The 13,766-nt window shown below is 37.5% G+C and overlaps 1 protein-coding gene across 3 annotated transcripts in view; it reads left to right on the plus strand.

Annotated features, from left to right (window-relative positions):
- The window catches only part of SCP2 (sterol carrier protein 2), a 164,345-nt gene that overhangs the window by 95,244 nt on the left and 55,335 nt on the right, over positions 1–13,766 (plus strand). The gene's annotated exons all lie outside the window — the stretch shown is intronic.

Consider the following 13,766-nt stretch of genomic DNA (forward strand, 5'->3'; position numbering starts at 1 on the left):
TAATTCAGTAAAGCCTAAATAGCATTTTACCAAAATTCATCTCTCATCATATCCTAGAGGTCACTGACCTGTCCTCATTCCCGTTGCCCAGAATTTTGCACATTTATCACTGTGTTGTGAGGGGAGGTAAGTTTTATCATTAGACTCTAATGAACACTCTTCAGTGCCAGGAGAAATGGAGCCTGAGAGAGAATGTTTACTTTTGATACCTATTGCCAGGTAGAGATAGCTAGGAGCAGGCCCTGGCTTTTATTGCTCCTGACAAGAAAAAGAAAGACAGAGAAGGAATATCGTGCCTATATATCCCATATTTTATTTTCTTATTTTAACAGCTCTTTTGGGGTAAAATCAACATATAATCAGCTGCACATATTTATCTATTATCTTTTTAATAGATCTTTATTGGAGTACAATTGCTTAATAATACTGTGTCAGTTTCTGCTGCACAACAAAGCGAATCAGCCATATGCATACGCATGTCCCCATGTCCCCTTCCTCTTGAACCTCCCTCCCATCCTCCCTATCCCACCCCTCTAGGTCATCGCAAAGCACCGAGCCGATCTCCCTGTACTATGTGCTGCTTCCCACCAGCTATCTATTTTACATTCGGTAGTGTATATATGTCCATGCTACTCTCACTTTGCCCCAGCTTCCCCCTCCCACCCCAAGTCCTCAAGTCCATTCACTATGTCTACCTCTTTATTCCTGCCCTGTAACTACATTCATCAGTACCATTTTTTTTTTAGATTACATATATATATGCGTTAGCATTTGGTATTTGTTTATCTCTTTCTGACTTAACTTCACTCTGTATGACAGATTCTAGGTCCATCCACCTCACTGCAAATAACTCAATTTCATTTCTTTTTATGACTGAGTAACATTCCATTGTATAGATGTGCCATATCTTTATCCATTCATCTGTCGCTGGACATTTAGGCTGGTTCCATGTCCTGGCTATTGTAAATAGTGCTGCAGTGAACATTGTGGTACATGTCTCTTTTAGAATTGTGGTTTTCTCAGGGTATATCCCCAGTAGTGGGATTGCTGGGTCATATGGTAGTTCTATTTTTAGTTTTTTAAGGAACCTTCATACTGTTTTCCATAGTGGTTGTATCAATTTACATTCCCACCAACAGTGCAAGAGGGTTCCCTTTTCACCACACCCTTTCCAGCATTTATTATTTCTAGATTTTTTGATAATGGCCATTCTGACCAGCATGAGGTGATACCTCATTGTAGTTTTGATTTACATTTCTCTAATAATTAGTGATGCTAAGCATCTTTTCATGTGCCTCTTGGCCATCTGTATGTCTTCCTTGGTGAAATGTCTATTTAGGTCTTCTGCCCACTTTTTAACTGGATATTTGTTTTTTTGATATTGAGCTGCATGAGCTGTTCATATATTTTGGAGATTAATCCTTTGTCAGTTGCTTCATTTGCAAATATTTTCTCCCATTCCGAGGGTTGTCTTTTTGTCTTGTTTATAGTTTCCTTTGCTGTGCAAAAGCTTTTAAGTTTAATTAAGTCCCATTTTTTTATTTTTGTTTTTATTTCCTGTACTCTAGGAGGTGGGTCAAAAAAGATCTTGCTGTGGTTTATGTCAAAGAGTGTTTTTTCTATGTTTTCCTCTAAGAGTTTTATAGTGTCCGGTGTTACATTTAAGTCTTTAATCCATTTTGAGTTTTTTGTGTATGGTGTTAGGTAGTGTTCTAATTTCATTCTTTTACATGTAGCTGTCCAGTTTGCCCAGCATCACTTATCGAAGAGGCTGTCTTTTCTCTATTGTATGTACTTGCCTCCTTTGTCGTAAATTAGGTGCCCATATGTGCGTGGGTGTATCTCTGGGCATTCCATCCTGTACCATTGATCTGTATTTCTTTTTTTGTGCTAGTACCATACTGTCTTGATTACTGTAGCTTCTGGTATAGTTTGAAGTCAGGGAGCCTGATTCCTCCAACTCCGTTTTTCTTTCTCAAGATTGCTTTAGCTCTTCGGGGTCTTTTGTGTCTCCATACGAATTGTAACATTTTTTGATCTAATTCTGTGAAGAATGCCATTGGTAGTTTGATAGGGATTGCATTGAATCTGTAGATTGCTTTAGGTAAGTATAGTGATTTTCACGATATTCATTCTTCTAATCCAAGAGCATGGTATATTTCTTCATCTGTTTATGTCATCTTTGATTTCTTTCATCAGTGTTTTATAGCTTTCTGAGTACAAGTCTTTCACCTCCTTAGGCAGGTTTATTCCTAGGTATTTTATTCTTTTTGCTGTAATGGTAAATGGGAGGATTTCCTTAATTTCTCTTTCTGATTTTTCATTGTTGGTGTATAGGAATGCCAGAGATTTCTGTGCATTAATTTTGTATCCTGCAACCTTACCAAATTCATTGATTACCTCTAGTAGTTTTCTGGTGGCATCTTTAGGATTCTCTATGTATATATAGTATCATGTCATCAGCAGACAGTGACAATTTTACTTCTTCTTTTCCAATTTGTATTCCTTTTATTTCTTTTTCTTCTCTGATTGCTGTGGCTAGGATTTCCAAAACTATGTTGAACAAGAGTGGCAAGAGTGGACATCCTTGTCTTATTCCTGATCTTAGTGGGAAAGATCTCAGTTTTTCACTATTGAGTATGATGCTTGCTGTGGGTTTGTCATATATGACCTTTATTATGTTGAGGTAGTTTCCCTCTATGCCCAGTTTCTAGAGAGTTTTTATCATAAATGGGTGTTGAATTTTTTCAAAAGCTTTTTCTTCATCTATTTAGATGAGCATATGGTTTTTATTCTTCAATTTGTTAATGTGGTGTATCACATTGATTGATTTGTGTATATTGAAGAATCCTTGCATCCCTGGAATAAATCCCACTTGATCATGATGTATGATCCTTTGGAATGCTGTTGGATTCTGTTTGCTAGTATTTTGTTCAGGATTTTTGCATCTATGTTCATCAGTGATATTGGCCTGTAGTTTTGTTTCTTTGTGACATCTTTGTCTGATTTTGGTATCAGGGTGATGGTGGCTTCGTAGAACGAATTTGGGAGTGTTTCTCCCTCTGCAATTTTTTGGAAGAGTTTGAGAAGGATCGGTGTTAGCTTTTCTCTAAATGTTTGATAGAATTCACCTGTGAAGCCATCTGGCCCTGGACTTTTGTTTGTTGGAAGATTTTTTTTTTTTTGTGGTATGCGGGCCTCTCACCACTGTGGCCTCTCCTGTTGCGGAGCACCGGCTCCAGACGCGCAGGTCAGCGGCCATGGCTCACGGGCCCAGCTGCTCTGCGGCATGTGGGATCCTCCCGAACCGGGGCACTAACCCGTGTCCCCTGCATCGGCAGGCAGACTCTCGACCACTGCGCCACCAGGGAAGCCCTGTTGGAAGATTTTTAATTATGGTTTCAATTTCATTACTTGTGATTGGTCTGTTTATATTTTCTAATTCTTCCTGGTTCAGTCTTAGAAAATTGTAGCTTTCCAAGAATTTGTCCATTTCTTCATAGTTGTCCATTTTATTGGCATATAGTTGTTTGTAGTAGTCTCTTATAATCCCTTGTATTTCTGCGGTGTCAGTTGTGATTTCTCCTTCTTCATTTCTAATTTTATTGATTTGCGTCCCCTCCTTTTTTTTCTTGATGAGTCTGGCTAAGGTTTATCAATTTTGTTTATCTTCTCAAAGATAAACAAAAAAAGCACCAGCTTTTAGTTTTATTGATCTTTGCTAATGCTTTCTTTGTTTCTATTTCATTTATTTCTGCTCTGATCTTTATGATTTCTTTCCTTCTCTTGACTTTGGGTTTTCTTTGTTCTTCTTTCTCTAGTTGTTTTAAGTGTAGGGTTAGATTGTTTATTTGAGATTTTTCTTGTTTCCTGAGGTGAGATTGAATTGCTATAAACTTCCCTCTTAGAACTGCTTTTGCTGCATCCCATAGGTTTTGGGTCGTTCTGTTTTTGTGTTCATTTGTTTCTATGTATTTTTTATTTCTTCTTTGATTTCTTCAGTGATCTCTTGGTTATTTAGTAGTGCACTGTTTAGCCTCCATGTATTTGTGTTTTTTACAGTTTTTTTTCCTGTAATTGATTTACAATTTCATAGTGTTGTGGTCAGAAAAGTTGCTTGATACAATTTCAGTTTTCTTAAATTTCCTGAGGATTGATTTGTGACCCAAGATGTGATTTATCCTGGAGAATGTTCCAGGTGCACTTTAAAAGAAAGTGTATTCTGCCACTTTTGGGTGGAATGTTCTATAAATATCAATTAAATCTGTCTGGTCTATTGTGTCATTTAAAGCTTGTGTTTCCTTATTTATTTTCTGTTTGGATGATCTGTCCATTGGTGCAAGTGGGGTGTTAAAGTCCCCTACTATGGTTGTGTTACTGTCGATTTCCCCTTTTATGACTGTTAGCATTTGCCTTATGTATTGAGGCACTCCTATCTTGGGTGCATAAACATTTATAATGGTTATATCTTCTTGGATTGATCCTTTGATCATTATGTGGTGTCCCTTCTTATCTCTTGTAACATTCTTTATTTTAAAGTCTATTTTATCTGATATGAGTATTGCTACTCCCGCTTTCTTTTGATTTCCATTTGCATAGAATATCTTTTCCCATCCCTTCACTTTCAGTCTGCATGTGTTCCTAGGTCTGAAGTGGGTCTCTTGTAGACAGCATATATATGGGCCTTGTTTTTGTATGCATTCAGCCAGTCTGTGTCTTTTGGTTGGGGCATTTAATCCATTTACATTCAAGGTTATTATCGATATGTATGTTCCTATTACCATTTTCTTAATTGTTTTGGGTTTGTTTTTGTGGGTCTTTTTCTCCTCTTGTATTTCCCACCTAGAGAAGTTTCTTTAGCATTTGTTGTAAAGCTGGTTTGGTGGTGCTGAATTCTCTTAGCTTTTGCTTGTCTGAAAAGCTTTTGACTTCTCCATCAAATCTGAAAGAGATCCTTGCTGGGTAGAGTAATCTTGGTTGTAGGTTTTTCTGTTTCATCACTTTAAGTATATCCTGCCACTCCCTTCTGGCCTGCAGAGTTTCCGCTGAAAAATCAGCTGATAACCTTATGGGGATTCCTTTGTATATTATTTTTTTGTTTTTCCCTTGCTGCTTTTAATATTTTTCCTTTGAATTTAATTTTTGTTAGTTTGATTTATAGGTGTCTTGGTGTATTTTTCCTAGGGTTTATCCTATATGGGACTCTCTGTGCTTCCTGGACTTGGGTGACCGTTTCCTCTCCCATGTTAGGGAAGTTTTCGACTGTAATCTCTTCAAATATTTTCTCAGACCCTTTCTTATTCTCTTCTTCTTCTGGGACCCCTATAATTCGAATGTTGGTGCATTTAATGTTGTCCCAGAGGTCTCTGAGACTGTCCTCAATTCTTTTCATCTTTTCTCTTTATTCTGCTCCTCAGCAGTTACTTCCACCATTTTGTCTTCTAGCTCACTTACCCATTCTTCTGCCTCAGTTATTCTGTTATTGATTCCTTCTAGTGTATTTTTCATTTCAGTTATTATGTTGTTCATCTCTGTTTGTTTGTTCTTTAGTTCTTCTAGATCTTTGTTAAACATCTCTTGTATTTTCTCAATCTGTGCCTCCATTCTGTTTCTGAGATTCTGGATCATCTTTACTATCATTACTCTGAATTCTTTTTCAGGTAGGTGCCTGTTTCCTCATTTATTTGGTCTTGTAGGTTTTTACCTTGCTCAGTCATCTGTGACATATTTTTTTGCCGTCTCATTTTTAAAATTTATTTAAATGAGTGGGATTGTGTTCCTGTCTTACTGGTTGTTTTGCCTGAGGCGTCCAACACTGGAGTTTGTAGGCTGTTGAGTAGAGCTGGGTCTTGGTACTGAGATGAGGAACTCCATGAGATCTCACTCTGATGAATATTCCCTGGGGTCTGAGGTTCTCTGTTAGTCCAGTGGTTCGGACTCAGAGCTCCCACTGGAGGAGCTTCGGTCCGACCCCTGGTTCATGAACCAAGATCCCGCAAGCCATGTGGGGTGGCAAAAAAGAAAAGAACAATAACAAAGTAAAAAGTAAAATTAGATTAGGAAACTAACAGGTATGTTAGAGAGAATATAAAAATAAAAAATATAGATGAATCAACAACCGGAAGGTATATCAGTACCACAATAGTAAAAAAGAGGAGGAGGGAAAAGAAAAGAATAAAAAGGGGGGAAAGGCTTTGGTTCTGGAGGGCGGGGCCTAAGCAAGGGTGAGGTTTGGGTAGTGGGCAGGGCCTATGCTTAGGACCCACAGGCCTGGAAAGGCCCTGGGGAATGTGGGGCGTGGGGCTTAGGCTCAAGGAACAGAAGGGGTCCAGGCGTGCCCCCCACCCCTGGTCTCAGAGGGCAGGGTACCTCAGCTGGGAGCCCAACAGGCTTCCTGGGTTCGAGTGGGCGGGGCAAACGCCCTCCTCTCCTCTCCTGCTCCTTGGGTCTGGGAGGACCCCTTCCGCCTGCCTCTCCTGATCTCCCTGGCCTCCTTCCTATGCTCCCAAGGGCCCACACGGCCTGGAGGGGGCTTTGGAGGGCAGGGGACCAGCCTGGGAGCTCAACAGGCTCCCTGGGCCCCAGTGGGCGGGGCAATCACCCTCCGCTCCTCTCCTCGTTCTCCTGGATGACTCCTCCCACCTGCCTCTCCTGATCTTCCCAGCCTCAGGGGCACTGATCCTGTCTGGCCTCCAGTTCTCCTCCCCACTCAGTCCCCCTACATCCTACCAGTTCACTTTGGGGTTCCTCCCATCTCCTTGGGCGTCAGAGTCCCCCACCAGCAGCCGGCAGTTGCCCTAGTCGTGGGGAGACACTAACTCCGCATCTTCCCACACTGCCATCTTCAACTGCACATATTTAAAATGTACAATTTAATAAGTTTGACATAATATATCCACCTGTTAAACCATCACCACAGTCAAGATAGTGAACATGTCCATCAACCCCAAAAGTTTTGTCATATATACGTCTTTGTAATCCCTCCTTCCCACTATTTCCTACCCCACATCCCAAAGGAGTGTTTTCTGTCACTATAGATTAATTTGCATTTTCTAGAGTTTTGTATAAATGTTATTCTACAGTATGTTATCTTTCTTTTTGTCTGCCTGAGAGTTGTCCATATATTTGCATGTATCAATAGTTCATTCCTTTTTATTGCTGAGTAGTATTCCACTGTATGGATATATCATGTTTATTGTTGATGGATATTTGGGTTGTTTCTAGTTTTTGGCTATTGCAAATAAAGCTACTGTGAACATTCATGGGTAAATATTTGTATAAACACGGATTATATTTTCTCTTGTGTAAATACTTAGGAGTGGAATGACTGGATCATATGCCAGGTGTAGGCTTAACTTTTTTTTTTTTTTTTGCAGTATGTGGGCCTCTCACTGTTGTGGCCTCTCCCGTTGTGGAGCACAGGCTGTGGACGTGCAGGTTCAGCGGCCATGGCTCACGGGCCTGGTCGCTCTGCGGCATGTGGGATCTTCCCGGACCAGGGCATGAACCCATGTCCCCTGCATCAGCAGGCAGACTCTCAACCACTGTGCCACCAGGGAAGCCCAAGTAGGTTTAACTTTTAAGAAACTGTCAAACTGGGGACTTCCCTGGTGGTCCAGTGGGTAAGACTCCACGCTACCAATGCAGGGGGCCCAGGTTCGATCCCTGGTCAGAGAACTAGATCCTGCATGCATGCCCCAACTAAGAAGTCCATATGCTGCAACTAAAGGATCCCACATGCTGCAACTAAGACCCGGCGCAGCCAAAATAAATAAATTAATTTAAAAAAACAACAAAAAAAGAAACTGTCAAACTGATTTCCAAAGTGGTCATACTATTTTGCCTTCCCACCAGCCGTGTATGAGAGTTCTAGTTCTTCCACATCCTCGTCAGCACTTGGTATGGTCAGCTTTTTAAATTTTAGCCATTCTAATCAGTATGTAGTGGCATCTTCTTGTGGTTTTAATTTGCATTTTCCTACTGGCTAATGATGTTAAACAGTTTTTTATGTGCTTATTTGTCATCTTTATATCTTCTTCGATGAGTTTTGAGAGTTCTTTATGTATCCTGTATACAAGTTCTTTACCAAATATATGCTTTGCAAAGATTTTCTCCCAGTCTGTGACTTTCCTTTTCATTCTCTTGCTAGTGTCTTTTAAAGAGCAGAAGTTTTTAATTATGGTTAAGTCCTGTCTAAGACATCTTTGTCTAACCCTGAGTCACAAAGATCTTTTCCTATGTTTTCTCCTAGATGTTTTATACTTTAAGCCTTACATTTAGATCTGTGACCCATTTTGAATTAATTTTTATGTATGGCACAAAGTGTGGATCTGAGTCCATTTTTTACATATGGATTTCCTGTTGTTGGAGTGCCATTTATTTATCTATACTTTGTCCACTGCATTGCCTTTGTCAAAAATCAGTTGTTCATAAATATGTGGGCATTATTTGTAGTCTGTCTTTTCTGTCCAGTTAATCTATGTGTCTGTCTTTACATGAGTACCATACCGTTTTGATTACTGTACCTTTGTAATTGTTCTTGATATTAGGTAGCCTTAGCCCCCCAACTTAATTCTTCTTTTTTAGAGTTGTTTGGCTATTCTAGCTCCTTTGTATTTTTATAGAAATTTTAGAATAAGATTGTTAATTTCTACAAAAAATTTTCCTGGGATTTTTTTTAGGATTATGTTGAATGTATAGATTTATCTGGGGGAGAATTGAGATTCAAACAATAGTGAATCTTCTGACTCATAAACAAAATATATGTCTCCATTTATTTATTTTAAAAAGTCTTTAACTTTTTTCAGAAATACAGTTTTCACTGTACAGGTCTTGCACATATTTGTCAGATTATGGGGTAAATACTTAGGGGTAAATATTTGTCAGATTTACCCCTAAGTATTTCATATTTTTGATGCTATTGTGAATGGTATTTTTTCAGTTTCAAGCTTTCATTACTAGTATGTAGAAATACAATCAATTTTTGTTTATTTATCTTATAGCCTTGCTAAAACTCACTTATTAATCCTAGTAGTTGTTTAAAAACTGCATCAGGTTTTCTATATAGACAATCATATTATCTGTGAATAAAGACAGTTTTATCTTTTCCCCTTTATCTTCATGAAATGGCCTTCTTTGCTCTGGCAAGTCTTTGCTCTGAAATCTGCTTTGGCTGATTTAATATGGCCACTCCAGCTTTCAGATTTTAACTAGTGCTAACATGGTATATCTTTTTCTATCTTTTTAGTTTTAACCTATTTGTGATTTTATGTTTAAAGTGCATTGGCAGCATTTAGTTGGCTCTTGTTTTTTTTCTCCACACTGACAGTCTCTGTCTTTGATTGGGGTGTTTAGACTATTTATATTTCATATGATTATTGGTATGGCTATTTGTGTTCTCTTTGTCCCAGCTGTCCTTTATTCCCATTTCTCTCTTTTTATCATCCTACTTTTGGATTATTTTTTATTTCTCCATTTTACCTTTATTATCATAGCCTATCTTCAAGTGTTATTATACGAGCTCACTAATAGTAAAAGAACCTTACAATAGTATACTTCCATTTTTCCTGTCCAGGCCTTATAATACTGTAGTTGTAAATTTTTCTTTTACATATGTTTTAAACCCCACAAGAAATTATTTTTAAATAATCAGTTATCTCCTAAAGAGATTAAACAATAAGAAACCTTATCTATTTAAGATTAATGTAGTTACCACTTCATTCCTTTGTGTAAATTCATATTTCCATCTGCTATCATTTTCTTACTGCCTAAAGGATTTCCTTTTAACATTTATAGTGTGGGTGTTACAGTATGGTGATGAATTCTTTCAGCTTATTTTGTCTGAAAATATCCTTGTTACTTTTGTTCTTGAAATATATTGTACTTTTGATAGCATTCTAGGTTGGTAATTTTATAACTTTTGGAGGGAAAAACTGATCTTAATAACTGTGCATTTTTCAGTGGATGCTGAGTCCATTAACGCTTTTTGCCCTTTAAAGCTCAAAAATCTTTGCTTTCTCAAAAAGCCAGCCTCCAACAATAGAAAAACATGCTTTTTTATGCTGTTTATGCTAAGGTCTTTAGATGTCTAATTTGAAACTAAAGCTAAATTATGACTTTTTGTACTTGACTGTCTTAATGGTATAGGAAGAGCTATGGGTTCAAGGAAGCAGGAGGAAGAAAAGACCTCGGGTAATATCTCAAGATATTATTCCCTGTAGTTTTTCCATTCTGTGGATTTCCATAGCACTTAGTACTTATCTTTATTAGCACTTCATATTACACTGTGAATTCTTTGTATCTTCAGTACTTAGTGGAGTGCCTGATACATATTTGAATAGCTTATTTTCAGTAGCAACCAGACTATATAACTATGTAGCTGAGTCCTAGGCTAATTATTTTTGTATTAAAAGATTGACCAACATCTTGTTAGGAAATTTTTGCAGCAAGATGGTAGTAAAATGAAGTAACAAGGTTAAAACATTTTTTCCCCTTCGTAAGAGACTTTAAGAAGGACATTACTGTTTGAATATACTACTTTGACAGGATGCCCATTCCTATCTCCCTCCACAATTTATAAATACATTGTGTTCATGTTTGATAGTTTTTTTTCCCCAAGGAGAGGAAAAATATGGTTTTTAATTCAGTGCCAGAAGTTATCCAAGGAAGGAAAAATTTTAAAATGTGTTGCTCATATAGTTTATGCTTTCATAACTATCTTCTGCGTCTTCTTGGCAAGTAGATTTCTGAGGCCAACTTTTGACTTCCACCCTTCACAAATCTAGATTCTAGAAATGCAAGAAATGCCAGGTTATTCTGAAAGCAGGTAACGAGAAAGCTCATATAATCAGTATGTTTTCTCACTGTCGTCTTTTGTTAAAAGTGAATAAATAAGTTAACATGGATCTTTATTCCCGCCCTCCCTCCCTTCTTCCTTTTTTTGCCACAAGTGAGTTTAGCAAATCATGAGTAGAGATTTAACACAGTATACCACATCTTCTACAGTATCAGTCGTATGGTGTGACTGAGATTATTGCAAAATCTGGTGCTTCCAGTACATTCATGTTCTCTCTCTCCCTCCTTCTCTCCCCCTCACTCTCTCCCCTTCTGCCAGCCTCCCTCCCCCAACTCCCTCTCTCCCTTTTCACCCCCTTCTCTCTCACTCTCACTGGCTGTCTTGAGCACTCTCTAGCCTCATTCACTTAACTTTCTATTCCTTAAGTAGGCTGTGTACCTTTATATGCCTATCTTATTTATTAGATCTTCTGAGCCTTGAGCAGTGTCAGCACATATTAGGCATTCAGTAAATATTTGTTGGATGGATGGGTAGATGAATATCTAAAGGGTTCCTTGCATTTTTTACTAAGATTATATCATAAACATTTTCCTAAACTATTAAAATTTTTGGATACATCATTTTAAATAGGAACATAGTACTTTGTCATGTGGATAGGTCATAATTCATATAACCATTCGCCAGTTATTTCACTTGTAGATTATCTAGTTTTTCACTATTCTAAGAAAGTGATAAACAGATAGCTTTGTGTGTAAGACTTTTCCTATGCTTGATTATTTCCATAGAATGGTTTTCAAGGCATTTTTAATGCTCTTAATAATTTTTTACATTGCTTTCCAAAAAGGTTGTACCAGTTTGAACTTTTACCCTTACTGTATGAAGGTGGCTGTCATGCCATAGTCTCCCCAGCATTGATTACCTCCATTTTTAAACATCCTGACCAATGTGATTGGTTAAAACAGTATCTTTCTATTTGATCAAGGTAAAGTTGAGTATTTTTCTCAAATATTTATAAACTATGTATATTTACTCTTTGGGGAAGAGAACTAGCCCTATTTCCCCACCCACATATACATAAGACCAGTCTGAATACTTTTTTTGGTCTTATGTATTCATAAATGTTTAAGCTTTTTGTATGGCAGATTTCAAGTAAAACTGATTGCCCCAAAGTTTGGATATATTAGTAGAATTATTCACTTTGACCTTAATATTCAAAATGTTCACAATTCAAAAATTCATTACAAGATGTAGAATTACCTATTTTTAAAACAGTATTTAAAATATATATTCTGTAAAAATATGTAGACATTGCTTAGAAAGGAGAAATGGCAGTTAAATTTCTTGAGAAGTTTGGGGTTATACAGAAAACTGTCATAGGTATTCGGGAATCAGACCTTGTGATTGGGGGTGTAGGTAGAAGAAAAGACTTTATAGGTAGACCAGTTTGCTCTGCTTCTGGAACGATGAAACCAGTCTATCCAACATTCTTAACTAAACTATCCTTGAATAGCTGGTGTGGGAGAAAAACAAATGTAAATCAGGAGACTTGGCTTCTAATCTCAACTCTGAAATTAGCCTGCTTTGTGACCATTCACAAATTACTTAATTTTACAGTTTCTCATTGCTACCTTTGTAATTAAGCAAGGGCTCCTGTGCCCATGGCTTGGCACAGAAAGCAAACTCTGATAGTGGGTGTTTGCAGCAAAGTAAGGGTTTATTTGCAGGGCGCCAAGAAAGGGAGTGGGAGATAAGTCTCAGATCCACTCCATCTTGGTCTTTGAGTTAAGGATGTTTTAAAGGGGAAGAACAAGGAAACTGTAATTAATCATCGTCTCAAGACATTTCTGTGACATTTCTCTTTCATTATTGAACACGTGTATTTTTTTATTAATTAATTTTTATTGGAGTATAGTTGATTTACAATGTTGTATTAGTTTCTGCTGTACAGCAAAGTGTATCAGTTATACATATATCCACTCCTTTAGATTCTTTTCCCATATAGGTCATTACAGAGTATTGAGTAGAGTTCCCTGTGCTATACAGTAGGTTCTTATTAGTTATCTATTTTATATATAGTAGTGTGTATATGTGTGACATTTCTTAATCATGGTTTTGGGAGTCAGAATGTGTCTGGTTTATGATTCTCTGGCCAGGTGGTCCATGGCTCTGGGGGTTGTGAGCTCATCTTGCCTGGAAAAACAACTTGAGTTTGTATGATGGTATCTACAACAGCAATTTGAATACAGTAACGATGTTATTAACAACAGCAATCTTAGTCAACTGACTCTGATTAATTAGTGTTCAGTTAGCACAGAATTGAGGGGACAAGAAAGGGATTGAGGTCAGAGGAGACAAGTAAGGGAATAAAGTTTTGGATAGAGAGATTAATCATAAACTCGGTAAGGGAACTCAGTTTTAGGGGGGTTTGGTTTCAACATTATTTAGTTCTCTCCAGCTCTAAAAATCTCTGATTTTATTATCCAGAGGACAAAATGCTATTTTTGTGAATCCAGTGCTATTTTTGGAATAGCTGTGAATAGCTAGTCTAGAAAACATTCTTTCTAGGAACTTTTTGAGGAGAATAATAGGAAAATTTCCCATACCAGCTAAATATTTTAGGGAAAGTCAACTCCCAAGTCCTAGATTATATTCTTTAGATACATTAAAAATGGTAAAATTAAATTATTTTATGCTGTTTTGCGTCAGCCAGAGAACGGTATATTCAGTGTTTTCTCTTTCAACATTGCCAAAAAATGGCAGGTTGGATAAATTTAAAGAGCACAAGGAATTTCTGAAGCCTGAATATTGTCTAAATACAGAGATTACTTAGGGAGAAAAAATAGCTAGCTGCAAAAACCCTCCAGGCTTTTAAGAGAAGTTCTTACTTAGGCAAACGTCGTCTTGGCTGAATAAAATGGTTTAGTTAAAAGTCACAATTAAACGTTAGCCCTTGGCTGCCTTTAGCTTTCTA

Source organism: Pseudorca crassidens, chromosome 2 (assembly GCF_039906515.1).
Source record: "Pseudorca crassidens isolate mPseCra1 chromosome 2, mPseCra1.hap1, whole genome shotgun sequence".
Taxonomy (NCBI): domain Eukaryota; kingdom Metazoa; phylum Chordata; class Mammalia; order Artiodactyla; family Delphinidae; genus Pseudorca; species Pseudorca crassidens.